Below are 22,344 nucleotides of genomic sequence, written 5' to 3'. Positions count from 1 at the left end.
TGATGTCTTCACTTTTATTCTACAACGTAGAAAATAGTCAAAAGAAAGATGACTAGGTGTGTCCAGACTTTTGACTGGTACTGTATATATATATATATATATATAATATGTATAGTACGTATATATATTTTTTGGGAAGCCTGACTTCCCTTGGTGTCCATGAATACACATCACTGAATATACTAACCCGTGATGTGCTGTATCTTTGGGTGTCAGTGTGCCACGAGTATTTTCACTGACCTTAATACTCCTTTAAATGTATCGTTAACACTTCTTTATATTTTATCCCATTGTTCTAACTCTTTAAAGTACAAGGATCATAAGAGGTTCAGACCTCTCTGGCTCCCTGGTAGAATCACAAGCGCTAAACTGTTCCAGGTCACACGGCTTCTGTTGTCAGTGCATGAACTTCTGATACAGATTTGACCTAGAATGGAGGCCATGTGTAATATGGGCAAATCTAAAAAGGGTTTCAGGGTTTTACCAGGGGAAATAGAGAGATAAAGCTCCAGGGACATAATGTATTATGAAGAAAACACAAATCGTACCACTCCAAATATGTCATTATATCAGTCCTGCTCTTCACTCTTTTAGCCACAAACGCAGTACTTTGGAAGTTGTTTTCATTGAACAGGACAGAAAATAACTAACTGGAAAGGTCTGGTTATTGTTGTGCTCATGTGGTTTGAGATTTGAGGACATTTTTTGGTGACACAAATCCAGATTCATTACAGTGGTCCAAAACTTAAGAGAGAGAAAAATAAAACGAGGAGCGAAAAGAAAAAACACTGAAATGCTGCCAGTATCAAACTGTTCTTTTTAGACACAGTTGATTGTAAGAGAAGCTGATAGCACAGCTAGCACAACCTTTTAATAATTCATTTAGTTAGGCTATGATCTATCATTTTGTGCCTTTTGACATGCGATATTGAAATGTAATATTGCATCAATACAAATGATGTGTTGCCAGTCGGCTCAAGGAAGTGTATTGCAAAGAGTTCTCAGAACGTCTTTTGAGTTCCTTCTCTATTCAAAGCCACATTGTACGAGAGCAGAGAAGCCGAAGGGAAAAAAATCCGTCTTTCTGCAGCTTTGATATGTATGTTTTAAAAAATGACATCTTAAAACGCTCAGGGAGAACTTCTTTCCTCTACCCAAAGTCGTGTCTGAGAAGGGAAGAAAGGAACGCGAAGGGAACATGACAGTGGTGTTTAGGGGAGACATCTTATGTTGTAAGGATCTTTGACGTACTGTTTAGTTTCATGAAATCCCCTGGCAAAAACTCCGGAGCTCACTATGAGGGAGTGTTTGGTGCGACGTCTATAGTCGAGGCTGTAGACTAGCCTATTTCTCGATGACGGTATATTCATACATTTCCAAGTTTATCGTTCAATCCGTCTTTACTGTTTACTAACTAACCTCTAAATCCCTAAGATGATGCCAACACATGTTTCTCAAGTTTTATTCTCTCTCGACGTTTTCTTGTAATGCGATAGACAACATGTATTTAATTTATTGAACTGAGATCCTGATCTGTTTTTATCTGTGGTGCTAATGATTTCCTGTTTGTGCGATATTTATGATGCTGCTCTTGGAGACGAGTCTGTTGGTGTGTCATTAACACTCTCTCTCTCTCTCTCTCTCTCTCTCTCTCTCTCTCTCTCTCTCTCTCTCTCTCTCTCTCTCTCTCTCTCTCTCTCTCTCTCTCTCTGTTATTTGCTTTTCCAGTGATCTACGGATGTCAATTAGAAGACCCAAAGAAAACACATTAGGTGAGGAACCATGCTTACTGTATTTCTGTTATACCACATAGAGGTGAGACTGAGAAATTGGACCCAACTGACATTTCCATATTCCCCATATATCCCAAAAACAACACCCATCTACAATTTGAATTGATGTATTTTTTAGGCACTATACCCATTTAAATGGCTTCCGTTTGGCTCGTGGTGTGCGTCATCATCAAGCGCAGTGCAGGTCGTTAGGTTAGTGTCCTGGGCCTGTGACAGTGGGAGAGGGATGTCGTGTGAGGAGGTGCTTTGGGGCTCTGCGGGGCCTCTCCCTGTGCCTTATGCTTATTAGTCTACCTGCGAGGGCCTTCTCTGGAGGTGCGTGGGGCAACACCTAGGCAGGAGGGATCCTCTGTGACAGATGACCTCTGTCTGTCGTTCGCCAGACTCACACCTCACTCTGAGAGGCAGACAGTCAGACAGAGCCCAGGTGGACTTAAGCTGGCACACCCAGGGCTTGTCAGTGAGGGATCTCCTCACTAGCTCTGTGTTGTCTCAATGGGGGACTGGCCGTGCTATGTGTGTATTTGTCTGAGGGATGTTTGTTCGTTTGCCGTCTAAGGGGGGATAGACTGTTGACACACTTCATATTTCAAAATGTAGGACTGTGGAAAGAAATGAAGATTGATGTTGAAACACGTCTTATAGCAGTAAATATATTAGAATGTGACACATCTCACAAGCATACTGTATATGCATACGCATGATCAAAAACCCACACATATTCACAGGGGGGCTCAGATGTTATTAAGGCTATATGATGTAATTGCATTTGATCTCAAATAAACACAAATTCAGTCCATCTCCCACATAAAGATGGCAGATGTGATGGATGACCATATTAGCGCCAGGGGCAACATTAGATTTGCTCCAAATTATTGATCTTTTGTTTGCGAGCCAAGTCGGGCAATAAATAACCGTATATAGGAGAGATGTGACTCATTATCGCCGTGCCAACTGACAGACCTCTGTCAAAACAACTCTCCTACCTCGCCACCCTCCTGTCTAACTGGATGGGTTTAGTCCACTTTTAATTGTCAAACTATTACTATCTGATTCGCTGTGAATGTTAATCCCACTCCGATAGCCTGTATTATTCAATATTTTATACACACGCATTCAGAGGTTTCCTGTTTTATCCCTACCTTCTTAGTGAACAAAAATCCTTTTATCACACAATGGGTAATTTATATCCATTACCAACATTTTCAATCCCTTTCAGTGCCGCTGTCACTGCCTTTGGCACAGTCATGATTAATGTGATCTAATAATAGTATGCCATTATATTGCCTTTAGTAAAACATATACCAACGTCCTATTCAGCTCCACCAAATTCATTGCCTCTTAAAATATTTGTCCTTTTTCAGTAAAAAAAAAAAAACAAGAGCGCTGTTTTCTCTCAGGAGATGATTGTGAAGGTTTTTAGTGAGAATGGTTTCCTAATTTCCGCTCTCATGACTTTGTGTGAGTTTGACGAGTGGTGGCAAGATGGTGGTGGTTCTGAGGTGATTTGGACATGTGAGAGTCTTCTCACGCTGCAGGTAACACAACACCGCTTCCCTGCCTCCATTGTTCACTGGTGGCTTTGTGTTCGATCAGAGTGAGGGACATGTGAGCTTCAAGTGCACGGCAATCGTTTATCATTTTAGACGCACACTGAGTGGTCCTAGACATCATGTTCAGTCATTAAACCTACAGCCAATGGGTTAAAAATATAATTAAAATATGATCTCATATAAAATGTTATGTTTGTTTTATTTTTTCCATGAATAGTCTACACGTGTTGGTGATCATACAACCTTCGAGACCATTGTGGTTTCATACGGTAAGAGTCCTTCAAAACGTAGATAAATTCATGTAAATTGACCGAGACAATGATTTCCTGGTTGGGATAGGATGGGGGGGGGGGTAATGGAGGGGCAGCATACTGACTCTGTTTGGAGCGACTGGAGGATTTGGGGGAGATGTGGACCGGTCCAAGACTGGGCTCCCGTCCCACCCAGCCGGACGGTCTGAGCCAGCCTGCCACTCGTGGGGGCACGTTTCTGACTGGGGTGCCAACTACCTCCCCCGCTACCTCCCCAAAGAGGGTTAACCCTTACTGGGTTCTTAGACTTGTATCCAGAATGAACAGGTGGTCGGACAAAACATGGGCATCAATTTCCTCATGACTTATCCCAGTGTGGGTAGAGGGGGAGGGAGAGAGAGATCGGGAGACTGTAACAGAGGGAAAGGAAGAGATAGAGGACAGAGAGAGAGACAGCGAGAGACAGCGAGACACAGAAAGGAAGCTTGTGCACGCGCGCGTGTGTGTGTGTGTGTGTGTGTGTGTGTGTTCCTATCTTGGTTTTGTTTATTACTCGTGTGGTTGGTGGTATGGACCAGCTTGTGGAGGGTCCCACCACTGTGTGAAATTGACATCAGATGGCCGTGATGACTAGAACAATATCACATCTCGTTTCCATTTAGCAAGGGGCAGCTGAGGCGGGCAGGTGGGGGCACCTGACCCCGGAGTCAAACCACACTCCGACCTCCACACTCCCAGAACCAAGCACAGCTGTTAACACTTTACATCAAAAACACTCTTTTCACCCCACATATGTATTTTTCCATTCTCAAATGCTACGGTTCAGAATGTATCCTACTCCATTAAGGATAACGTGTATTGAGCCACTGCTTTTTTTTTTTAGCTGAATGTTTTTTTGTCTCAAGTATCCGGTTCCAGGCAGAGAAAATCAAACGAAACCATTTCAAAGCCAAACAATATGGGCCAGAGTTGAGTGTATCTCAACAATGCACACACTGCACATGCCTCTGACCACACAGTTCATCCAGCCCTCTGTAGTTGGGATAGCTGTGGTCACTTAAACATGTCAAGATCAAACACTCGGCTGCGTTCAACACTGTTGTTCTTGTTATGGTGGGAGGTCTTTGTTTAGTAGGACGCACATAAATAAGCGGAGAGTAACCAATAAACAGTTGGAGAAAACAGCCTTTCTGAGTCAGCATATTTACTCATGTCTGATTACATTTCTAGACAAAAAGCTTGACGGTTGTAAATAACATACTGTCAAAATGTTATTTACCGACGTTGATATGCACTCCATGTGATGACTATTTTCTGCAGGTTTTATGTGCATGAAAGAAATGTTCCCTCTGGTATTGTACGGGGCCCCAAGACTGGAAGGTTACTGTTGAAAAGTACCTTGTTTATGTCCTCATAAATGGACCAGACAAAGGAGAGATTCAGACTCATTACCATTCAGTAGACTCACCTGTTCCTCCTCTAGCTCCTCCTCATCGACCCATCCCTCTTAATAGGGGAAATCCTCCAGGAGGGGGGTGAGAGAGGAGGGGGAGGAGGAGGAGGAGGAGGTGGGTGGGTGGTGGTGGTGGTGGTGGAGGCTGTGAGCTCAGCAGTTTCCTTCCAGGACCCAGAGTAGACCAGACCAGAGCTAAGCAGAGCGTCACAGTCTGGAGTGAGTCAGGCATTTAGAGGGGGGGTTAAGAGACGGAGAGAGAATGAGCGCAAGGGAAGGAGAGGGGGTAGAGAGAGAGAGAGAGAGAGAGAGAGAGAGAGAGAGAGAGAGAGAGAGAGAGAGAGAGAGAGAGAGAGAGAGAGAGAGAGAGAGAGAGAGAGAGAGAGAGAGAGAGAGAGAGAGAGAGAGAGAGAGAGAGAGAGAGAGAGAGAGAGAGAGAGAGGAGAGGGGGGGGGAGAGTGGCGCTGACATGGAATAAGCTCCACGCGTCTGGTGGCACCACACATTTATTCCCATGATGCAATCTGTGTGGGGTGATGATGATGAAGGTGATTATGATAATGATGAGTGCACAGACAACAGTTGTCGTGGCTGCCTCTCAGTTTGCATCATCTGGCCCTATATAAATATACAGACGGCCTACATGGGCATATCAACGCTAATGCCCCTTTAATCCCATAAGTGCTCCGTTATGGCAGAGGTGGGTTAGTCTCTTAAAGTCCAAGCTGGCTCTCCTTCCCTCCATCCTTCCATTCTTCCATCCCTCCTCCCTAATTAGGCACCAGAGGCTCTGACTTGAGGGGCTGTGTGTGGCAACAGCCCTGACCTGAGCTGAGCCTGGGTGGTGGTGGTAGTGGGGTCACACAGGACTGCAGCAACCCAGCCAGGAGGCAGGTCACAGGGGGAGAGTGGCAGGGCAGCAGTGGACACTCTGGAGGTGGGGCCCCTGGCATGCCACACCAAGGTTAGTTCACCTAGCAGCTGTTTCGAACCCGGCCACAGAAATGCTTTCACCATCACTCCCTGAATATGTTGAGGAGGTGTGGGAAAACATGTTGCACTCATCTGTTGATAGAGGGTAAAACACAGTGCCCCGCATGTTGATTTATATCTATTTATATTAAAGTCAGGATGGCTTGTGAGCCTGACACCTAAATATAGTAGTGTGATGGAGTTAACATCGCCCTCCCCACACCTTCTCTGCACCGCCCCCCACCTTCTCTTCTCTGCACCGCCCCCACTATCTCTTCTCTGCCCCCCCTTCTCTTATCTGCACCGCCCCTCTTATCTGCACCTTCTCTTATCTGCACCGCCTCCCCACCTTCTCTTATCTGCACCGCCTCCCCACCTTCTCTTATCTGCACCGCCCCCTACCTTCTCTTATATGCACCGCCCCCACACCTTCTCTTATCTGCACCCCCCCACCTTCTCTTATCTGCACCACCCCCCCCCCCACCTTTCTTATCTGCACCCCCCCCCACTTCTCTTCTCTGCACCACCCCCACCTTCTCTTATCTGCACCGCCCCCACCTTCTCTTATCTGCACCCCCCCCATCTTCTCTTATCTGCACCCCCCCACCTTCTCTTATCTGCAGCGTCCCCACACCTTCTCTTCTCTGCACCCCCACCTTCTCTTATCTGCACCGCCCCCCACTTTCTCTTCTCTGCACCCCCCCCCACCTTCTCTGCACCACCCCCACCTTCTCTTATCTGCACCGCCCCCACATTCTCTTATCTGCACCGCCCCCACACCTTCTCTTCTCTGCACCCCCCCACCTTCTCTTTTCTGCAACCCCCTTCTCTGCACCCCCCACCTTCTCTGCACCACCCCCACCTTCTCTTCTCTGCACCCCACCCCACCTTCTCTTATCTGCACCGCCCCCCCCCACCTTCTCTTATCTGCACCGCCCCCACACCTTCCCTTCTCTGCACACCCCCACCTTCTCTTATCTGCATCGCCCCCACTTTCTCTTCTCTGCACCCCCACCTTCTCTGCACCCCCCACCTTCTCTGCACCACCCCCACCTTCTCTTATCTGCACCGCCCCCCACCTTCTCTTATGTACACCGCCCCCACACCTTCTCTTCTCTGCACCCCCAACCTTCTCTTATCTGCACCGCCCCCCCCACTTTCTCTTCTCTGCAACCCCTCCCACTTTCTCTGCAACTCCCCCACCTTCTCTTATCTGCACCGCCCCCCACTTTCTCTTCTCTGCAACCCCTCCCACTTTCTCTGCACCCCCACCTTCTCTTATCTGCACCGCCCCCCACTTTCTCTTCTCTGCAACCCCTCCCACTTTCTCTGCACCCCCCCACCTTCTCTGCACCCCCCCGAACCTTCTCTGCACCACCCCCCCGCCTTCTCATCTTTTCTAAATTTGGATGATGACATTAAATGGATTTGCTTTAATTCTGTGTGTGTGTGTGTGCATGTGCGTGCGTGTGCGTGTGGGTGTACATAGTTCTGTGGTTATGAAGTGAAGCATTATGGCAAAAATGCTTAAATAATTTAGCGACCACATTATTTTGTAATGCCATTCTTTAGAAGACTCATTCACTCTAATAAATGCGTTGCTGGAAAGTTCCGGGGATTTTGTGGGGCGCCAGTGAGCGATAGCAGCCACCCGACTCCTAGCTCCAGTCTCCCCCTCGATGCTACCATGTGACCTGCGCCATATTCCTCAGGATCAACATTGTGGCCAATTGAAGAAAAAAAAGGCCAACATATTTTATTTATGTGTCAAAAGTGCGGTGGAACGATGGAGGGATGGAGGGAGGGCGGTATCACTCCATCCGCGGGGATCAATTCTCCCAGATGGAGGGCGGCTGGTGCACAGAAATGGTAGGGTTATTGATTTATCAAAGAAATACAGTGTGCGTGTTATGCTTAAACGGCCACGTAAACCTGAGCTGTCAGGAGTAGAGAGGCAGAGCGCTGACATTTAGCCACACAAACGGAGCGGATGGATTCACTGCGCCACACGCCCGTCTCAGCCAGATCATATTCTCTATTGTGAGAGCCTGGGAGAGGCTCACTTATGTAGGAGATTTTTCACATTAAACCACAGTGGCATAAAAAAATAAAAAAAAGTTGCCCACGTCCTTTATTGGAATACATACCTGGCATTAATACAAGGAGTGGGAGGGAGAGAAAAGGCACACAGTGGAGTCTGGGCCCATAAAAAGGATAGTTTAACAATTGATCGAGAGCAGTACTGGAAATGGCAGCTGTAAATCAATTTAATCTCCGAGCAGTTAAAGTGCGTTTTCTAATGAGGTTAATGTCACATAATGACCAAATTCCTCCATTTAAAAGATGCCCTCAAGGTGTTGGAAAAAGATAGATGTCGCCTTGCAACATTAACTCGTCATGACGCAGATGACACTGAGGGGAAAAGTTTTCCCACAAGAGGAATGCGTGTTCTATCGAAATAATAAAACGTGGAACATCGGAGTGGATGGCGGTTGGGAAAGCAAGCAAGCGAGGGAGGGAGGGCCGGGAAAACGCTGGGCAGGCTGGCTAACACTACAGGACAGAGCCTCAGAAGAGAAGCCATGGCTTTGGAGGAGAGTGAAAAGAGGGAATGACCCATCACTAATACACAGTGAATCGGGTTTGCCCTCCAGGGTTTCAGGGTGTTTATGAATCTCTTATGTCATAGGAGACGACACTGGGAGGGGTGGCGTGCACTTTGCGGATGGCAGTGAAATGCCAGCAGACGTGCCAACACGAAAACAACGGGTAAATGATGAGGTCATTATTAGACCCATACAAAGCCTTTACTTTTTAATCGAACACAAATCTAACCTTACTAACATTGAGGCTCTGTCTGTTTTGCAAAATCTAACGCTGAACTACTGTATACGCACAATGTGCACAACCTGGAACTGAAGAAAGGTTCCGATCCACAGGCCAACCATTTATCACCGAGGCCCTAAAGCTATTATCATGATCTAATTAGGTTTAAGATAAGTCTGTGTCCAAGGGTGCCATGTCCCCAATTCTACAAATTCAGAACATCCCAATTTCAAAATACCACTCACGCTGTAGGTTGAACAAATACAGTAACTACTAATGCAATTTCATACTACTACTTACAGAGGCCCATCAACACGATGACACAGATTTACACACATCAACGCGTACAGCAGTGTGCGTGCATTTTCACAGTTCACTCACTAGAGGCATCATTTTCTCAGCCCTGTGCTCTCTCCCCTTCTGTGTTCCTCTCCTCCTGTGCTGTAATGAATTGAGGCGCAGATGAGAATATATATATATTTTTTGGGGGGGGGTTACACGCAGGCACTGACCTATAAAGAAGCCCTTTAAGGAAACCTATTAATCCACCTGTCCAGAAATACTATATTTATATGTGTATCATAAATCTAGGCGGAGGTAGTCAAATGCCATTTGGAATTACCAACACAGACATGCAATTCATTTTTTAGCGTGATTAGCGACGGTGGCGCGACTGGCTGGCTCAGTGGGTGGCAATGATGGCCTGATGTACACACCGTCTGCTCATTACACCAACTAACTGCACTGGGTGTGTAAAGAACACACATGCACGTACGTGCACACAAAGTATATATACATATATACAAATATAGGAACCCATATATATATATATATATATACACACATACAGTACAGTACAGTATACACATACTCATCACAGATGGTCTTGCTGACATCGTGTTCTAGCCACGCTTATGTAATTACACTTGTATAATCCGCGTGGCTCAGTTGGTAGAGCTTGGCACTTGCAACGCCAGAGTTGCGGGTTTGATTCCCGTGGGGGACCAGTATGACAAATGTGTTTACTCACTACTGTAAGCGGTTCTGGATAAGAGCGTCTGCTTAAATGACTCAAATGTAAATGTAAAAACAAAAAATGGGTTTCCTATATTTGTGATACACTTAACTAAAGATATAGGTCAGCCCAGGAATCACGACCTGATGAGATGCGTTTCATTCTCTTTGTCACGCCCCGTTCTCCCTTACTGCAATGGGAAGAGAAATACGATTAAGAATGAGGGCTCCCTTTCACTTACATACTTCCCTCATCTGATAAAACACAGCTGGAGGGCCACAATAAGAGGGAAATAGCATTTACTCCATTTTGATCTGTTCAGGTTTTCTGAAGGGCCACTTTTACAGCGACGAGGGTCTTTCTCTCCTCTTTGATTGTTATGTGAAATACGTCTCCCTCTCCGGCTCTAAAGGCAGACCCTGTGTGGGGCTGAAAGGTGCTCATTGTCAAGGCAGGGACACTTTGTCAGGAAACAATACTGTTCCCAAGGCCTGGAGAATGTGTCAAAAAGACAGCCTCCATTGTGTACTTTAGGAACTTTCATTTTGCGTCTGAGGTCATTTTAATCCTGATGAATTTTTATAGACACTGTGGCGTTGAATAGCTAGCCGGTCTAATGCCTAAAAAAGAGAGAAAACCCACCCACAGAACCAACTAACAATCCTAAACTTAAAGCATTAAAGGGTGAGTAAAAAGGAGAGGTCTTTGTTGAAGGACACATTGGGGTGTATTTAAGTTCTACAAAGGCCCTCTCCTGAATGGAGCCTGATTTCTGTGACCAGATTTCAAATTCGGGGCCTAAAAATAGCAGCGTTGTGATGAAACAGTGCTTGTAAGAAAGCAAACTCTCATGGGACAGAGAACCTGATGTGAGTTAGACACCCTGAGACGCTGAGACGTTGCTACACCGAAGGAGAACAACAAGAAGAGAGACAGCTGTGGAGTATCTGGTATGATGGAATGATGGAGCATGTTAAATCGCACAGTGGATTCTTTAACCTTGTTTTTTTATCAGTGTTTTTCCAAAACCACACAATGGGGGGTGCTGTGTGGATAGAAGGATCTTTTTGTAATGCACTTCTCAATAACACATCCCAGGTTGACTCCTAGAATCCACCTTATCCCTATTTAAACAGCCGTTGTTCTTTTCTGGTTGGATGTGTTTTTGTTGTTCTGGGTGCTTCGCGACCTCTTTTTTTTTCTCTTTTCCCGGCATCAAATTGGAGGCACGTTTATGCAAATGCCGTAGACACCTACAACCAGAGGAATATGTGGCAGCTGTAGAGGAGAATTCAATTAAGACGCCCCTGAGGTGTGGTAATTGATCCGCCAAAACGTATTTTTTCTTTCTGCCTCTCTCCTCCTTCTCTCCCCCCTCTCTTTTCTTTATTGCCTTTTTGCCCGTTGTTGTCTAATGAAAACCCAAACCCAAATCCTGTTTCAGGACTTGAGGAACGCAAATGCCACAGTGACTCATCAGCAGTTATTTAACGAATGTGAGGCTCTCCGTGGGGGGGGGGGCAATGCTGTGGCCCTTACTAACTCGATCGCTTCCTTTGTCATTTCGTTGTGTCACGACTGCCCTTTACATTGTCTAACGTCCGACGTGTCATTTTGTCCTGACTTCGTCTTGATCTTCGGAACTCTTGATCTTCGGAACTTCATTCTGTCTGTTGGTCACAGACAGAATGAAGAGCTCCACTGATGATTCATCCCAATTGGAGGTTTATGGTGTTGTCCACCACAATGTCACACGTTGACTTGTTTTCTCCTTATTCCAATTGGTTGAAAAGTTTTCTTCTACTGACTTTGCTCTTTCACTGTGCTCGCCCTTCCCGTCTTGCCCCTCCTCCTCCTCCTCCTCCTCCTCCTCCTCCTGTATTGAGGTGCAGGGTTCCAAGTGCTCGATGGTGCATTAATACGGACACCTGCTTTGTTCTGGCGGCCGGCGTATCGCCTGTTTCGCCCGCTCCCCCTCTTTTATCATCCTTCTGCGGTTTTTTGTCTGGAACGGACCTACCTGATCTGAGAGCATGGCTGGTTTGGGTTTCACTCTCATATTCATCTTCAAGGGAGGTGGGCATGCAGGCGAAAGGCTGGGGATGGATGTGGATGGCTGTGGATGTGCGTATGTGTGTATTGTGTGTGTGTGTGTGTGTGAATGGACTAGTGGTCCACGGGTCCGTCTGAACTCTTTCCCCTCTGACTTACATATGACATTTTTTTTTGTTCTTCCAATGTGGCACGCTGGCTCCAGGTCAGCGGGTTCATCCCCCAGCTTAGGCAAGAATGGAACAGTGTTAGAATCCATCCCACGTCCTTGGAAAAATTCAGACTAACCCTCCCCTGACTTGTCATTCCATTAAATCCCAAAGAACCGAGAACAACAAAAAAACAAAAAAAAGAGTAGAATACTTAATATGGCACAATATGTTCTGTTACATTATACTTTCTTAGCTGGGAGAGAGGCGAAAGGCCATTGAAAAGGAATCCTTGCTATTTAATTACTGTCAGCTGAATGAGCTCTGTTCTGTTCGCCCCCTCCCTGATGTAAAAAAAAATCTTATTAACTTAGTATGTAGGTCACATTACGGCGGTGTCTAGTTGTTGGACATGGGCTTAGATAACTGTTTGTTGACTATTAAATGCTTTCGCTGCCTCAGCATCTTTTCTAACTGGTGTTTTTCACACAGCTGTGCCACTGAAAGGAGGCAACGCTGCAGCAGAACTCATGCCCCCCCCTCAGCCTTCTCCAAAATGTGGAGCTTTAGTGTTTCAGTGCCGATTTGGTGACATACATTCAAACCCCCCCCTGTTACGATTTGATACTTTTAAGTTCAGAAGATCAATTACGTATGAAGCTCCGGTACAACCATGGAGCTAGTCGTTGAAATGGCGAAGAATAAACAGACGTGAGCTCTTTGAAAGAAACTCACTGACCTGTGGTGCCAAGCAGGTGAATCTGTGCTCCCTCTACCCTTATCCGTGTTTTGCTTTCTGTGACCTTGCGCTCAGCTAATGCCGAGCTGCTTTTCGCACAGTGCCGCCTCATTGCTGTGGATAAGGCCCCGATGTTGCCATAATGCTTTTCTTAGGTGTGGGCCTAGCCTGTTGTTTCTGGCCAAACGGGAGCTGTTGGTTGTTCCTCCCTCTCTCTCTCTCTCTCTCTCTCTCTCTCTCTCTCTCCCTTGTATGAAATGAGCCCAGATGGTGATTGATTTTTCAAGTGCTGACATCCCTGCTTGAGAACACGCTCCCTTCCCTCTTTGTGCCGAGCAAGTCAGGCACAATAACATCATGATGCGATCATCGGCTTTGTGCCGCCAAAAACATCCACCGTTGATTGACAAAGGACCCGCACACACACGCCACACAAACACACGCACGCCACGCAAAAAAACAAACAACACAACTGGCATAGTTCTCAAAGCATCTTCTCTTTAAAGAAGAAGGTGTTGACAATGAAGACGGAGATACCGCCGGAGGGATCTTGGGAGACCTACTGGTTCTGAAAACACCAAATATGTCCTGTACTGCAGAGGGTCGATAGCACTGTAGATATGAGACAGACAGTTCTTTGACACAGCGAGCAGATCCTGGCTGGGTGGACGTGGCAACAGTGCACATTTGCTCCAGCCCCATTGAGTCAACTCTGAAGCTAAATGATGTCATTGGCTAACTAGCCATTCTCAAGCCATTGCCTCGGTTTGCGTGACTAAATACATACAATTAAGGCCCCGGCACTTCTCAATCTCTATGAACTCATTGTTATCCCGGGTTCAAGTGCACTGATAATGGGGGCCGGAGGAAAACAGGCGTATCATCGAGGCGCTGCACACAGAGGGCTGGTGGGTAAAATAGATGTCTCATTATTAGTCGCATTCTCTTTTGCCCAACAGCACAGCACAGCACAGCTCTCACTCTTTCTCTCTCTCTGTCCTTGCTCTCTCTCTTTATCTCTCTCTCTGTCCTTTCTATCTCTCTTTCTATCTCTCTCTCTGTCCTTTCTATCTCTCTTTATATCTCTCTGTCCTTTCTAGCAATCTTTCTATCTCTCTCTGTCCTTCATATCACTATTTCTCTCTCTGTCCTTTCTATCAATCTTTATATCTCTCTCTGTCCTTTCTATCCATCTTTATCTCTCTCTGTCCTTTCTATCTCTCTTTCTATCTCTCTCTCTCTGTCCGTTCTATCTTTCTTTCAATCTCTCTCTGTCCTTTCTATCTCTCTTTATATATCTCTCTGTCCTTTCTATCAATCTTTCTATCTCTCTCTGTCCTTTCTATCTCTCTTTATCTCTCTCTGTCCTTTCTATCTCTCTTTCTATCTCTCTCTGTCCTTTCTATCAATCTTTCTATCTCTCTCTGTCCTTTCTATCAATCTTTCTATCTCTCTCTGTCCTTTCTATCAATCTTTATCTCTCTGTCCTTTCTATCACTATTTCTCTCTCTGTCCTTTCTATCAGTCTTTATCTCTCTCTGTCCTTTCTGTCACTATTTCTCTCTCTGTCCTTTCTATCACTATTTCTCTCTCTATCCTTTCTATCAAACGTTCTCTCTCTGTCCTTTCTATCAATCTTTATCTTTCTCTGTCCTTTCTATCAATCTTTATCTCTCTCGCTGTCCTTTCTCTCTCTCTGTCCTTTCTATCAATCTTTCTCTCTCTCTGTCCTTTCTATCAATCTTTATCTCTCTCACTGTCCTTTCTATCAATCATTCTATCTCTCTCTGTCCTTTCTATCTCTCTCTGTCCTTGCTCTCTTAGATCTCTCTCTGCCCTTTCTATCAATCTTTATATATCTCTCTGTCCTTTCTCTCTCTTTCAATCTCTCTCTGTCCTTTCTATCTCTCTTTATATATCTCTCTGTCCTTTCTATCAATCTTTCTATCTCTCTCTGTCCTTTCTATCTCTATCTCTCTCTGTCCTTTCTATCTCTCTTTATATCTCTCTCTGTCCTTTCTATCAATCATTCTATCTCTCTCTGTCCTTTCTATCTCTCTCTGTCCTTGCTCTCTTAGATCTCTCTCTGTCCTTTCTATCTCTCTTTCTATCTCTCGCTGTCCTTGCTCTCTCTTTATATCTCTCTCTGTCCTTTCTATCAATCTTTCTATCTCTCTCTGTCCTTTCTATCAATCTTTATCTCTCTCTCTGTCATTTCTATCACTATTTCTCTCTCTGTCCTTTCTATCACTATTTCTCTCTCTGTCCTTTCTATCAGTCTTTATCTCTCTCTGTCCTTTCTATCACTATTTCTCTCTCTGTCCTTTCTATCACTATTTCTCTCTCTATCCTTTCTATCAATCTTTCTCTCTCTCTATCCTTTCTATCAATCTTTATCTTTCTCTCTGTCCTTTCTATCAATCTTTATCTCTCTCTCTGTCCTTTCTATCAATCTTTATCTCTCTCGCTGTCCTTTCTCTCTCTCTGTCCTTTCTATCACTATTTCTCTCTCTCTGTCCTTTCTCTCTATTTGTCCTTTTTCTCTCTCTCTCTTCCTCTATCTCTGTCCTTTCTATCTCTCTGTCCTTTTGCTCTCTCTGTCCTTGCTCTCTCTTTTTCTCTCTCTCTCCTTTCTATCTCTCTTTCTCTCTGTCCTTTCTATCTGTCTTTATTTCTCTCTCTGTCCTTTCTTTCTACAGTGGGGAGAACAAGTATTTGATACACTGCCGTTTTTGCCGATTTTCCTACTTACAAAGCATGTAGAGGTCTGTAATTTTTTATCATAGGTACACTTCAACTGTGAGAGACGGAATCTAAAACAAAAATCCAGAATATCACATTGTATTATTTTTAAGTAATTAATTTGTATTTTATTGCATCACATAAGTATTTGATCACCTACCAACCAGTAAGAATTTCGGCTCTCACAGACCTGTTAGTTTTTCTTTAAGAAGCCCACCTGTTCTCCACTCATTACCTGTATTAACTGCACCTGTTTGAACTCGTTACCTGTATAAAAGACACCTGTCCACACACTCAATCAAACAGACTCCAACCTCTCCACAATGGCCAAGACCAGAGAGCTGTGTAAGGACATCAGGGATAAAATTGTAGACATGCACAAGGCTGGGATGGGCTACAGGCCAATAGGCAAGCAGCTTGGTGAGAAGGCAACAACTGTTGGCGCAATTATTAGAAAATGGAAGAAGTTCAAGTTGACGGTCAATCACCCTCGGTCTGGGGCTCCATGCAAGATCTCACCTCGTGGGGCATCAATGATCATGAGGAAGGTGAGGGATCAGCCCAGAACTACACGTCAGGACCTGGTCAATGACCTGAAGAGAGCTGGGACCACAGTCTCAAAGAAAACCATTAGTAACACACTACGCCGTCATGGATTAAAATCCTGCAGCGCACGCAAGGTCCCCCTGCTCAAGCCAGTACATGTCCAGGCCCGTCTGAAGTTTGCCAATGACCATCTGGATGATCCAGAGGAGGAATGGGACAAGGTCATGTTGTCTGATAAGACATAAATAGAGCTTTTTGGTCTAAACTCCACTCGCCGTGTTTGGAGGAAGAAGAAGGATGAGTACAACCCCAAGAACACCATCCCAACCGTGAAGCATGGAGGTGGAAACATCATTATTTTCTGCAAAGTGGACAGGACGACTGTACCGTATTGAGGGGAGGATGGATGGGGCCATGTTTCGCGAGATCTTGTCCAACAACCGCCTTCCCTCAGTAAGAGCATTGAAGATGGGTCGTGGCTGGGTCTTCCAGCATGACAACGACCCGAAACACACAGCCAGGGTAACTAAGGAGTGGCCCTTTAAGAAGCATCTCAAGGTCCTGGAGTGGCCTAGCCAGTCCCCAGACCTGAACCCAATAGAAAATCTTTGGAGGGAGCTGAAAGTCCGTATTGCCCAGCGACAGCCCCGAAACCTGAAGGATCTGGAGAAGGTCTGTATGGAGGAGTGGGCCAAAATCCCTGCTGCAGTGTGTGCAAACCTGGTCAAGAACTACAGGAAACGTATGATCTCTGTAATTGCAAACAATGGTTTCTGTACCAAATATTAAGTTCTGCTTTTCTGATATATCAATTACTTATGTCATACAATAAAATGCAAATGAATTACTTGAAAATCATACAATGTGATTTTCTGGATTTTTGTTTTAGATTCCATCTCTCACAGTTGAAGTGTACCTATGATACGAATTACAGACCTCTAAATGCTTTGTAAGTAGGAAAACCTGCAAAATCAGCAGTGTATCAAATACTTGTTTCCCCCAATGTATCTTTATATCTCTCTCTTTATATCTCTCTCTGTCCTATATTTCTATCTTTATCTCTCTCTCTGTCCTTTCTATCTTTATCTCTCTCTCTGTCCTATCTTTCTATCTTTATCTCTCTCTCTGTCCTTTCTATCTTTATCTCTATCTCTGTCCTTTCTATTTCTCTTTCCTTCTCTCTGTCCTTTCTCTCTGTTCTTGCTCTCTCTTTATCTCTCTGTCCTTTCTCTCTCTCTTTATATCTCTCTCTGTCCTATCTTTCTATCTTTATCTCTCTCTCTCTGTCCTTTCTATCTTTATCTCTCTCTCTGTCCTATCTTTCTATCTTTATCTCTCTCTCTGTCCTTTCTATCTCTCTGTCCTTTCTCTCTCTTTATCTCTCGGTCCTTTCTTTCTACCTTTCTCTCTCTCTCTGTCCTATCTTTCTATCTTTGTCTCTCTCTGTCCTTTCTATCTTTATCTCTCTCTCTGTCCTTTCTATCACTATTTTTCTCTCTCTGTCCTTTCTCTCTCTCTATTGTTGCTCTCTCTTTATCTCTCTGTCCTTTCTATCTCTCTTTATCTCTCTCTCTGTCCTTTATATCTGTCTTTATCTCTCTCTGTCCTTTCTATCTCTCTTTATCTCTCTCTCTCTTTCTCTCTGTCCTTTCTCTCTCTCTCTCTCTCTCTCTCTCTCTCTCTCTCTCTCTCTCTCTCTCTTTCTCTCTCTCTGTCCTTTCTCCCTCTCTCTCTTTCTCTCTCTCTGTACTTTCTTTCTCTCTCTCTTTCTCACTCTGTCCTTTCTCTCTCTCTCTGTCCTTACTCTCTCTTTCTCTTTTGTTTTCTGAGGACGCTGTGTGGAATCGGTGTCGTCTTTTATTCCCACGTAGGTACAGTATGAACACTATGACGCAGGGCTGTGTGCTGAGCTCTCTGGCCCGCTGTACACTCGTGAAAAGGCAGTTTGCCCTCTGCTCTCCTGCTAATTCTCCCTTTAAATGCATCGTTAGTTCTTTCGGGTGGTGTGAAAATGGCTGGACAGTGGACAGGAAGACAAACGAAGAGAAAATAGCTTGGTTAGATATGGTACGTTATGGATATGAGCTTCGATTTTCTTCATTTACAGTTGTTGTCTTATCAGATCTTTGTGGTTGATCAGCTCTCTCAGTAAACTGTCAAAAATTGATCATCTGTCCAAAACCATTGTCAATTGTAATACTAATTTAGTGGATGTTTTTTAAATTATATCCACACAAATCAAGCAGAATAGTTTATAATGTTCTACTCATGAAAGTCACATCCTTTCCAATCGAACCACACGGTCAAGTGCAACATTTACGGGGTCACTTCCTTGACTGTTTCAGTCCCCCTTGACAGCGATGCCTTGAAGTCATGTGACACTAGGGCTCAATTGCTTCTGTCTGTGTAAGAGGATCACCCCTCTCCTCCTCTGACTGCCCCCCTCCAGAGATAGATGGGCTGACCACAGAGGCAAAGCAGACAGAGCTCCGAGTTTTTCGAGAGGGTGGGTTCACCTCCGAGATTGGGGGGTGGGGCAGCGGGCGGAACGTGCGTTCCCCTCCAGTCGCTAGCGGCCGTGTAGGTAAATAGATCTTATTTTGCGGCACGTCAACACGTGTAAAGGGGCCCACGGCTCATTACACGGCCCTGATCCCACTGCAGACACACTGATGGATGGAGAGGAGGGAGCCGGCCCCCAAGACTCCTCTCCTTCCGTCGCTCTTTCTGCTCCCTTTCGCTGTCTCCACTCTCTCCCTCCTTCCCACTCTGTCTCTCTCTCTCTCTCCCTTTATGTATCTCTCTCCTGTTGGAGGGAGGCGTCGTGTACCAAGCCTGGGGCTCGTTACCAGGGCCACACCACAAGACCCCGTAAATCGTGGTCAGGTTTGACGTTTTTACCAGGTAGTGTTGGATCCCAGTGTCACCATGGAAGGCTTTAACCCCATCATCCCCGCTCCCCCTTCACTCGTAACCCCTCGCTCAGTTGTCGCCACCACCAACACGCCTGCATCCAGTCAGAGGATTTCCACTGCTCTGTGCGTTCCTCCCATTCACGGAATGCAGGCTTTGCTAGTCAAATGGTTAATTGGTTACAGATTGCTCTTTAACCTCGGGGTTACACACCACTCACAGGCTGTTAAAGTAGGATGGGAAATCGAGTGTGGTTTACAATGCAGCCGAGCGGGGAAAGGTCGCCGGATTCCCCACACCACATCTCCATGGCTCTGTCACTCACTCCCTGTGACGGTCACGTGACGCTGTGGGTTACCTCGCTCTGCACGAGGAGAAGATTTACCCGTTATTGTTCTCACCATAAAACACACACACACACACACACACACACACACACACACACACACACACACACACACACACACACACACACACACACACACACACACACACACACACACACACACACACACACACACAAGGCCTTTGGATCCGTTGGATCTGCGACATTCAACTTGGCAGAACTCCTTTCAAAACTGGGGGGTGGTTCTGAGAGTTGATACTCTCGCCAGTCACTTTAACCCCATGTCCGTCTTGGACTGCTACACCGATCAGTCCTTCACATTTAAGACCCAGTTGTCCACAGCGGGCTAGGGTCTGGGAAGAAAGGACAGAAAAAACAGAGCAGAGGTATTGCAAGTGCACATGGCACAAGCTCCCATGATGCTTTGGTGGTCCTGGTAACGAGAGCTCTCTCTCTCTCTCTCTCTCTCTCTCTCTCTCTCTCTCTCTCTCTCTCTCTCTCTTCCAGTGTAGGGTAAGGGGTTAACGTGGTGAGGGGTGAACGCGGTAAGGGGTTAACGTGGTAATGGGGTTAACGTGGTAATGGGGTTAACGTGGTGAGGGGTTAACGCGGTAAGGGGGTTAACGCGGTAAGGGGGTTAACGCGGTAAGGGGTTAACGTGGTGAGTGCCAATTCTTTTATGATGCACTGGCTGTTGGTCTGATAGAATGAAATGAAGCACAGGCGCCTGTTTGTAGAGGCACGTCTCCTTTGATGCAGAAGAGGGGTGTCATAATCAATATCATGATAAGCATTCAGAAACCTGTCCAAGGGGAAACATTTCAGAAGACTCAAAAAGCCCTGTAAGCCATAGTGTCATGGGCCTAAGTAAAATAATAGCAAGAATGCCACTCCAGTTGTCGGGAAAAACAGTTATTATCTTGGTACGTTCCATGAGATGCCCGTCACAGAACGTCTGTTAATGGTCTAACGTATTACTTTCCTTCTTATCAAAGGCAATTCTGAAGCTGATTACCAAGGACATTGGATTATCGACCGATTACGCAGTATCCCAATTTCCCCCAAATAAGTGCGGGTGCTATTGTTTCCACTTGTCTTTCCCTCTGGGTCTGTGTAGTGCCGCGTGGGTCACAGGTCAAACAGCGTGGCATAGATCCACTTCTGTTGCCCTCCTCAGTTTCCTCTTCATTATCGTCTGGTGAATATGATTTTCCGCATGACTACATTTTCCAAAATAATTAAGACGCTTGTTTGTCACCTGAATTAGATTTACACTCCTATCTGAGCGTGTGAAAAAGCCCACCGTGCGTGTGTATGCCTGTGTGCGCGTTGATAGTGATTCTGGTAAATAGATCTTGTCAAACACGGGGACATTACTCGGCGTAGCAGTCGGGAATCAAACAACACACGGAAATTGAGCGTTATGTCAGAAGATAGTTTGCGTTTGGAGATGATCATTTCTTATGTGTGAAAAATGACCTGTTTGGGTTTAGGTTCCAGCGCTAAATGCCTTGCGATGCTTATCTCATGAATGGCTAAGCTATCATTGAGGGTAGATCCTATTCTGACGCCATTTTGTATCTTGCCTCTACACTCCTCCGCGTCTCTAATCATGTAAGCGATTTATCCTGAATGAGATGGAAGGTGTCCCTCTGTGTGCCAGGCAGGCGGGCAGCATGTGCTGGTTTATACACGGTGCGAGATGGAAGGGGATGGCATGGGATGGCACGCTCACAGTTAATGCCATGGGTTGTTTTCCAGGTCCCCTCTTATACTGCATTTGGACGGGAAGGGAATGAATGTGATTGGCTTTGTTCAGTCTTCCTGGCAGTCGACATGCGCTGACATCTGTTCCCTCCTAACCATTCAAACTAATCTCGATCAGAGCGCGCACCAGACACATACATGGACACGCACACGCACGCGCGCACACGCGCACGCACACACGCACACGCACGCACACACACACGCGCACGCACGCACACACACACACACACACACACACACACACACACACACACACACACACACACACACACACACACACACACACACACACACACACACACACACACACACACACACACACACACACACACACACACACACATGTAATTGTGGCACCAGTCATGCAGGGTTCAGTGATGAGGAACATCAACAGGCACAATGGCATATAAAAAGTGGCATGAATTATTAGCAGTGCTTGAGTCTCAGAGCTCGACGGATAGAGGGATCATTATGTGACTGAGTAAAAAGCAACACTGGCATGGGTGGGTGAGAGAAGGCGGCTGATTTGCTCATGCATTCAGGGCTGATTGTGGCAGCGTTGCAAATCTTATTGCACTGCTAATTTATATTATTGGCGGCATAGATGCTGGCACCGAAACCATCATATATCTTAGACATGTGGAATTTGAGGCGAGAGCAGTATGAGGAAGGAGGGGGGTAGAAGCATAAAGAATTTCTGTCAGTTGTCCCTCTTAAGCAAATAACCGTCTGGATATCTGTGTGTTATAAAAGAAACTGCACGGCTTTCAGGGAGAAAAAAAAGATGAAAAGTCCATCGATGGGAAGCTGTTTCAAATTACTCTCAGTTGGGGCCTGAGAAATGGATGTGACACGTCCAGATTTCATATTTTTGTTGCAATTACCCAAACTCTAAATTAATTCTTTGCAGGCTCTGTGTGATTGTGTTGCGCGCCCGTGAGCAGGTGTTCGCCATATTTGAAGATGACAGTGAGGGTAAGACCCACGCCTCGGCTAATAAAGGCACTCTGTGATGGAGCTCATGTGACAACTCATCTCTAGGGTATGGGGGGAGGGGGGGGGGGGGGTCTACCCCCTCTCTGGCAGGGATCCCTCTCTGACAGTTAAGGCTGCAGTCTGTGATTACAGGATTGTGTAAGGCATGTGTGAGGTCCTAGGACATAGTTAAGTTCAACTCAATACCATATTGATTTATCCCACACCCACATACCGTCGTGTACAGAACAG

The 22,344-nt window shown here is 45.7% G+C and overlaps 1 protein-coding gene across 15 annotated transcripts in view; it reads left to right on the top strand.

The window, feature by feature from the left end:
• The window catches only part of znf536 (zinc finger protein 536), a 518,664-nt gene that overhangs the window by 346,329 nt on the left and 149,991 nt on the right, over positions 1-22,344 (top strand). For 12 of the 15 annotated variants that reach the window (XM_052462075.1, XM_052462080.1, XM_052462077.1 and 9 more), the window contains one exon: positions 1,729-1,772. The exons of the other annotated variants lie outside the window; for them this stretch is intronic. The gene's annotated coding sequence lies outside the window, so the exon portion shown is untranslated. The remainder of the gene's footprint in view (positions 1-1,728; positions 1,773-22,344) is intronic. 15 annotated transcript variants of the gene reach the window in all.

The sequence above is a fragment of the Oncorhynchus keta genome, chromosome 14 (genome assembly GCF_023373465.1).
Source record: "Oncorhynchus keta strain PuntledgeMale-10-30-2019 chromosome 14, Oket_V2, whole genome shotgun sequence".
NCBI classification, from domain to species: domain Eukaryota; kingdom Metazoa; phylum Chordata; class Actinopteri; order Salmoniformes; family Salmonidae; genus Oncorhynchus; species Oncorhynchus keta.
The sequence above is the reverse complement of the archived record's forward strand: the minus strand, read 5'-3'. Positions and strand labels throughout refer to the sequence as shown.